Genomic DNA, 8,179 nt, shown 5'->3' with positions numbered 1-8,179 from the left:
CTATGACGGATTCTGTGCGCTTAGTTCGGAACACTGGGCAACAGTGGTTAATGTGTAAGTGCTCACAGAGAACAGCAAAAAAAAAATAGAAAAGGCGGCAGAAGAAGAGAAGCTTCTCGTCGCGGAATCGAACCCCGGTCTCCCGTGTGACAGGCGGGGATACTGGCCACTATACTAATGATGAGAGTTTTTTTCTTCTTTATAGCATGAAAATAGTGTCGAAAAGGAAGGTGCAAGCACCCTTACGCCACAAAACACCAGACCACCTTAACCCTGCATGAACTCTCCTTCCAGATCAAAACTCTGTGAGGCACACACATGCATCCAGATAAGGGAGCCAGCAAGGCGGCTCTTGCGGCAGCATATACTCCCCGCACAAAAGCACATTGTTCACGAAACAAAGATTTGGACGACCGTAGTGACTCGGCGTGGCGGTCCATCATGCGGCCCTTCCAGACACTAAATAGTCCCAGCAACATAAAAAGATCATATGGCACAGCACTGTTTTTCTCCGCGAGCAAAAACGAATACTGTTGCGTGTGATATCAATGTCCTTCTTAATTGTTCGTTGTAAAATGCCCCAAAAGAAGATAGCATCAATGCACAGAACAAAACAATGGTCAATTGTCTCTGGTGTATTGCACAGGCGACAATTCACTGTCCATGGCGCAAGCATCTCCTTAGCATAAAGCCATGCCTTCACAGGCAGTGATGACGTGTGCAGCTTAAAAAAGAATGTTTTTGCGGCAGAAGGAATGCACATTCGCCTAACACGTTTTAAAACAGTGGTGTTAAGGAACTCCAGAAAAGATTGCCGATACAACGGTACAGGAAACACATACTCTGTAAGTGTCTGAGTCATCTTCCTTCTGAAGAGAATATACAGGTAGTCTAAAGAGAAACGCACAATGAGGAAATTGAAGGTGCCAGCAATATCCTTAAGGAATCCCCATAAATGCCCCTCACGAGTGTGTCGTCGGTGCGAATAGGACAGGCAACAGAGCACTGAGACGCCTAATAAGCACGGCTACTAAAAAATGGTGGATGGAAGATTTCAAAAAGAAAACGCGAGACAAGCTGATGCAGGAATAAGTGAACAAGGCCAATTCAACCACTCTCTACAGAAAGAAATACGTTATCGCGACGCATGGGTTCCCATTGAGAACGCCATACAATTGTAGCAAATATTCTTTGCATCACCGGCACTTTCTTCCTCGCAGAGGGGAGAATCTGCCGCACATAGGCAAGTTTTGCGACTAAAAAATGTTGCAGACTTGAGCCCTAGCAAATATTGATAGTTCCCTGCCCATGCAAGCCTGTGTTTGTCGCCTCATGGAGTCTACCTGAGAATCCAAGTAAGCGCCACTGTAGCAAATTTGGTGAAGAGGAACCCCTAGGTAGTGAAGGGGCCCGCAGTCCCAGCTTATGCCACCATAATGACTTGGCGTTGTACCCCAGTCGCCCAACCAAAACCTCTTGGATTTATCTAGATTAAGAGCCGCACCTTATACCTCGCAAAACTGTTCAGTCAAATGCAATGCCTCAAGCACACTCTTTTTGTCAGAACAAAAGAGGGCTACATCATCTGCATAGGCTAAAATCTTAATTTCACACTGCGCCTGGGAGAAACCACGGATAGATGTGCAGTTAATAATACTGAGACAAAGGGGTTCAAGATATAGGGCAAACAACAAAGGCGATAAGGGACAGCCTTGGCGGACAGATAATCTCAATGGAATAGGTTCGGTTAGCTCCTTGTTAACAAATAGCCTTGCATAGGGCTCCGTATAGCACAGTCTTATGTCCCTAAGCAAAACATCTCCAATATTTGCATGCTCTAAGGCCGCAAACAAAAAATCGTGACGAACTTTATCAAAAGCCTTGCCAAGGGCAATCTCAATTAGAGCTACTTGTCCAATCTCATGTCATACTGTCTCCACTACTGAACGTGCAATAGTAATATGGGTTTGGATGCTGCGGCCTCTGAAACCGCAGACCTTATGCGTGCCTATTAAGTGAGCCACAGCTAGCTGCAGACGATTGCAAAGAACCTTTCCAAAAAGTGTAATCTACATTACAGAGGGAAATTGGACAATATTCCTCAACTGTTTTCAACAAATCTGAATCTGTGCTTTTTGGAATTAATATAGCATGCCCAGAATAGAAAGGGGGGGGGGGGGCAAAAAACCTACATCGTAAAGAGCCTGGAAAACCTCCATCAAGACAGGCGCTAGGCAAGCGGAAAATGTTTTATAGAACTCGCTAGTAATGCCATCTGGCCCAGGAGATTTCTGAGCTGTTAGGTCAGAAATTCCAGATTTAATTTCGTCCGAAATGATAGACCACTTAACTACAGCACGCTGCTCATCGTCAAGTCGGGCCAAGGCTTCGAATAAGTGACTGCAATCTGGTGTCACGTTTTTGCCCGCACAACCACCAAGCAGCTTCCGATAAAAGTCAAAGAAAGCCTCAATAATACCAGGGCCATCGCTGTATGTGCATCCACCATACTGAATGTCCAATATTTATTTAGCTAGAGCAGTCTGCCTTTCATCACTCAGGGCCCGACGAGATGGTTGCTCATCCAGAAATCTACAGGTCCTAGATCTTATCAAGGCCTCTTTATATCTTTAGGGTTCAAGCTGCTGAAGCTTTGCTTTTACGGCAGTGACACTTCTACATAGGCACCTGAGCTAACGCTCTCTAACTCATGCAGCTCAACTAAAGTACGGCCGAGCTCTCGAAGGTGAAGTCTCTTCAAAAAAACGATTCTTGCTGAGGCAATAGCAATGTTTTTTGTTTTTTGTTTAAATAAGTCCCATTTTTGGAAAACTGAAAACTCACCGCGTGACCACTTGTCCTTCAAGCAATTAGATACAGCACGTTTGAAGATTTCATCTGAGATCATGCAGCAATTCAGCTTCCACAGCTCCCATCGAGGATGGAGTATGCACCAACTGTACCTCCCTATCTGAAGAGACACCATGCAGTGATCACTGAAGTATATGGGCCGCACCCAGTAACTAAAAATGCTGGATAACATGTCTGCTGAAACGTACATCCTGTCAAGCCGAGCACTAGAGGTGCACTGAAAATTAGTGAAATAGATGTTGTGTTCCTTATCTTGCCCAACATATACCAGGTTGTATTAGCATTCCAAATCATTGAGTTAGGGAGCACTAGGGTGATATCGCTTACTTAACACTGCTCGGTCTTCATACCTACAAACACAATTGAAATCACCCAACAGCATAAATTTATGATCCGTGGACATATGGTCAACAGGAAAAATAGCCTTCTATCACTCTGCTTTACAGGGGCACGAACACAAATTCGCCACTGTACACCCGAAATTGCGAGGTCACAGCAGATAAGTCGCCCGTCATCATCTGGGCTATACGACACGGCAGTAATCCCTGTGTGTTGGCCAGTAATAGCATGCACCCACCAGATGAGCCTCTCGAGTGACTAACGATAACATTGAATTCTGGCAAAAAAAAGTCTCGACAGCAGGTTCAGTTTTCTTATCAGAGGACAGCTTGGTTTCCTGGATGGCTGCCACACTCATACCCCATTTGTTTAAAAGATGCCGTAACTGACGTTGCCTTCGACGATTACGCAAACTCCTAATGTTAAGGGTAGCAACCTGAAATGCTGTTACGGCCGCAATTTTTGGTGCTTGTCTTATTGAAGGCCATCCCCTGTACTTGGGCGGCCGGCCTGCAAATCGGCGGCATGTAGGGCAGACATCGCCCTTTGTTTTGAGGTGGCATCTCCCAATGCCACCACGCCGAGTGCCTTCTGCTCATCGCCATCGACACTCACCTCATCATCTGCAGGACGCTTAAAAGGTGCGCTGTTGTCGATCGCCTCTTCGGAGACAGCCAAGGTTTCGGCGCATGAAGCCGAATGGGCCACGTCACTCGCAACCACACTGATAGCCGACGGGGCACCGCACACACTAGGAGCTGACACCTCAGGCGACTCACTGCTGCACTCCGGCGACAAAGGGGCGTCGCCGTCACAGAAGGCATGTCGCACATTCACTGGCTTAAGCGCCTACACTGACTCTACAGCAGGGGCGTTCTGCTCTCGTGATCGTTGGGTGACATGTGGCTCCTCAGCAGAGAGCACAGGACTCAAAGCAGCAGAGCCGGGCAGACGCGGGTCGGGTTGCTTTGGGACTGGAGACGGGGATTTCTCTTTGTCCGTACTTGCAGGCGGACCCTTGCCGTTATTCGGTGCAGAAGCCTTTGCTCCATATTGTATTTGAAGTTCATGAATGAGTTCACCCGACGCTTCCACAACATCCGACACATTCATAATGTGCTCTGACACCACTTCATCCTCATGTGCCCAGTGGCCTTGGCGTAACCTGTCAGTATAACTCATAACAAAATTGTCTACTGTGTGCCCAAAGCGTCGGCACTGGGTGTACCGAGGCGTACGACACTGACGCCGTACATGGCCCACACGGTTACGACGAAGACACAGCGGAGGCCTGCCTAGGATCGCAACTAAAGCTTGTACCCCGAAAACGTTGAGCGTGTGAGGTATTGTACTTGCTGACACACCGTCCTTGATCGTGAGCGAGGTTTCAGGGTTCGCTGTTTTCATGTGCTCCACTCCGGGGCACCGCCACTTCTCACGCTCGATAGTTTGTACAGTTACAAAAGGCTCCAAAGCTTCCACAATCCTCCGGTGCTCCATAAAGCGCGGGAGCCAAACAAGCTTAAGCTTCACGTTCTTGGTGTCCTGATCAAACACGATACATTCCAGAACTTTGACGTGGAACTCTGCTTTGTCAATAAGCTTTTGTTTTGAGGAACTGATCTCGCAGGTAACCATCCAAACGTGGCTCATTTGGTACTGGCCAATACGCAGAATCTCACGGAGGTCCACAATCTGAGCAAGCGCGTCTCGGAACTCGGGAGCACGTTATGGGTGACCCTTGAGGTCACCATGCAGAAAGACTGTGTTGAGGAGAATATTACCGGTAGGTAGTCGAGGGAGGACAACTTTGTACGAGTGCGTGGCAACTTCAGATGTCGAGGGACCTCTGCCAATGGCCGATGCGCTGTTTCCAGCTAGAAGCATTTCAACACACAGCCGTTCAGAACGGCTCGCTCTTCCTCTTCCCCACTAGGAGAATGGAGAGTGAGAGATGGAGAATGAGTACACACCACAGCCCTATGTCGGATAAATAATCTGTGCGCTCAGTTCGGAACACTGGGTAACAGTGGTTAATGTTTTCGACTTCCGGCCACCGAGCGTGATGGACGTGCGATGACGGGCTCCATTGGAGCAGCTACAGCGGCTATGTCTGGCCACGGAAACAGGATTTTTGCATCGTACAATGATTATCACGTCGTATTGACGAGTTTTAATTGGTGGGATAATCTGTGAATATACGGAATTACTGCACACTTTCTTTTCTCGTTACTGGGAGACTCTGGTGAATCGGGTTTACCGAATGACTTAAGCTTTTTCAGGAGTTTATTGCAGGCTAGTGTGACCACGACATTAGGGAAACCTGCTGACTTCAACCTCTGGACCTGTTGCTTGAAACTGTCATCCATAGCGTGAACACACGACTTTGCAATTGCTGATCCTAAGTACGACACTGCTATGCCGCACTTTACCAGCTTGGAATGCCCTGAGTGGAAACTAAGCAAAGGCTTCTCCGAACGCTGCAGAAAGGACCAAAAAACGTGATCCAGTTTTAGTTCCAGTCTGATATCCAAGAACTGCAGTTGATTGTTGTCCGGGGTTTCAAAGGTAAATTTTAAACCATAACTATTGCCGACAAAACTTTTTAAGATTTCTTGTACTTGTCTCTTAAAGTCAACGCTTTCAACAAAAAACCGAATAATCATCGACATACCGGAAGACGCGTTTAACAGTGTCACCCAAACTAACCTTTATAGGTCTGTCAACGTAGGATAAAAAGACCCTACTTAGCACAGGAGCCACCTTTGAGCCAATGCACACCCCAGTTCTTTGGATGAACAGTTTTCCATCCCAAACAATAAAGGTGGATTCTAAATAAAAAACAGAACCTCCAAAAAAGACCCAACAGATACCCCACACTTTTAAATGAATGCTTTTTAATCATTATCTTCTAATATACATCTATTAACACACTGGAGGAGCTTGTCATGAGGTAATGAGTAAAATAGGTCCTGTACATCAATGCTAAACATACCGCCCAAGCCTGTATTAATGTGCTTCAAATATTCGACAACAGCCAAAGAATTAGACACAAGAAATGGGTCTTCAATTGAAAGTGAACATAAGCTACTCTGCAAAAAGTTTGAAACAGCATATTGCCAAGTGGCACGTTCAGTAACAATACATCGAAAAGGAATACCGGTTTTATGGGTCTTTGCTGAAAAAAATACTTCCAAAAAATTTCCCTCCGCTTTCAAAACAGACTGACGCAGGCTTTCCAAATTCATTTCATCAAACAACCGTATCGCTTCTCGTTTCTGCTTCGAGGCACTGGTGTGCATAGGTTTCAAGTTTTTTGTAACGGCATGTCTAGCCTTTTCCTGATAAAGTTTTTCTGCAATGTAACAAAATGCCCTTCTTTATTCGATACAACCACACGAAGTTTTTCCGATGTTAGGAAGTTGGCCAAAGGGGCAAAGCTCCACTTATTACCCGACCCCCGCTCAGTCCCTTTCAAGGCATCCACACAATCCCCAATGCATCTTGGTTGCTCTTCTTTCGTGCTTGACGCGAGATGGACCGTCCCAGCGTCAACTTCTCTTCTTTTAGGAGGGTTGGTTGGAAACAAAATTTCGGACCTAGTTTGAGGATCTTCTGAAACTTTTCAGGTACTTCCTGGTTGCCCAAGACCAAAAGCTTGCCTTCGGAGTTCGTCGACGTCTTTTTTCCATGTAGCCATGGGCGAGCGGAAAACCACAAGAACTCTTGTGTGCTTCTTTGCTCCGCTTTTGTTCATGCCTGAAGTTATCCCCTGGGGGCGTACCGCATGAACCATGTGTGGACCGTGACCGTTAAGGACGTCGACGCTGTGAAGAAAATCGTCAGCTTGGGTGACCTGAAAGTGAAAAGCGCCCGGTGTCTTGTCATTGATCATGCCAATCGGGATGTGCGGATGAAGTTTCGCTGGCTTCTTCACAGTGTACCGGACGACGATGTGCGGCTCGCCTTCGCAGCATTCGGAAACGTAACCGACGTTTCAAGGCAGAGGTGGCGAGCACAGGGCATGTTCGACAAGGGCTCAACAACGAGGCTTGTGACCCTTGAGTTAAATGCCGGTGTCCGGCTGGATGACCTTCCGCACCAGGTGAGCGGCAGCGGCGAGTTGGCTCTTGTGGTTGTGCCTGGCAGGGCTCCGCTATGCTTGCGCTGCCACGGCACAGGCCATAATCGGCGTGAGGGACCCATTCCTCGCTGCGGAACCTGCCGACGGTTCGGACACGAGGTAGGCCAGTGTCCTCGCACTTATGCCAACGTAACCGGCCCTGGGAATGGTGACAGGTCGTCCGAGCTATACATGGGTGAGGCACAAGAGGGTGAGGCACAAGAGGCCTCGCAGGCAGGAGAGCCCGCTGCAGTACTCACGAAACCCACGCTTGATGTTCAGGTAGCGGCAGAGCCCTGCACCAGCGTCAGCACAACCCCAAGTTTGCAGAAAGATGCTGGGCAAGAAGTGAGTGCGGCGTTTAAAGGTGTTTCGAAGGAGCTGACGACGGAAGGCTCGAACTCTGTGTCCACCGAGGCCGACCCAATGGACATTTCTCGGGGTGAAGCTGGCGTTGGTGCCTGCCTTGTGGCAGGAAAGCGTTCGCGCAAGCAAGAAGATGTCGAATAAGAGCAGTCCAACGCCAGTGCTAGCGAGGAACCACCGTCGAAAACGGCCGGTATGAGGCGGCCCACCTTCAAACCTCGTCCGAACGTTCCGAGTGAGCCGAGGCAGGCGAGAAAACCGCTTTCCTATCAGTGCGGTTCCAGTGTCCGGGTTGTGCTGGTCTTAGGGGGGGGGGGGGGGGGGGGGGGGGCGCCTACGAGAGGAAGGCGACATTGATGAAAGTGTGAGGGCTTGTTGCCCCTTGTTGCCCATCCCCGCCCCCACCGCTCACCGTCTCCTGGCCGTCGTTCCCGTTCTCCAATGCTCCACCGCCAACCCGCCGTCCACGCGGAAAACTAA

This window comes from Amblyomma americanum, chromosome 8 (assembly GCF_052857255.1).
Source record: "Amblyomma americanum isolate KBUSLIRL-KWMA chromosome 8, ASM5285725v1, whole genome shotgun sequence".
Lineage (NCBI taxonomy): Eukaryota > Metazoa > Arthropoda > Arachnida > Ixodida > Ixodidae > Amblyomma > Amblyomma americanum.
Note: the sequence above shows the minus strand (reverse complement) of the source record.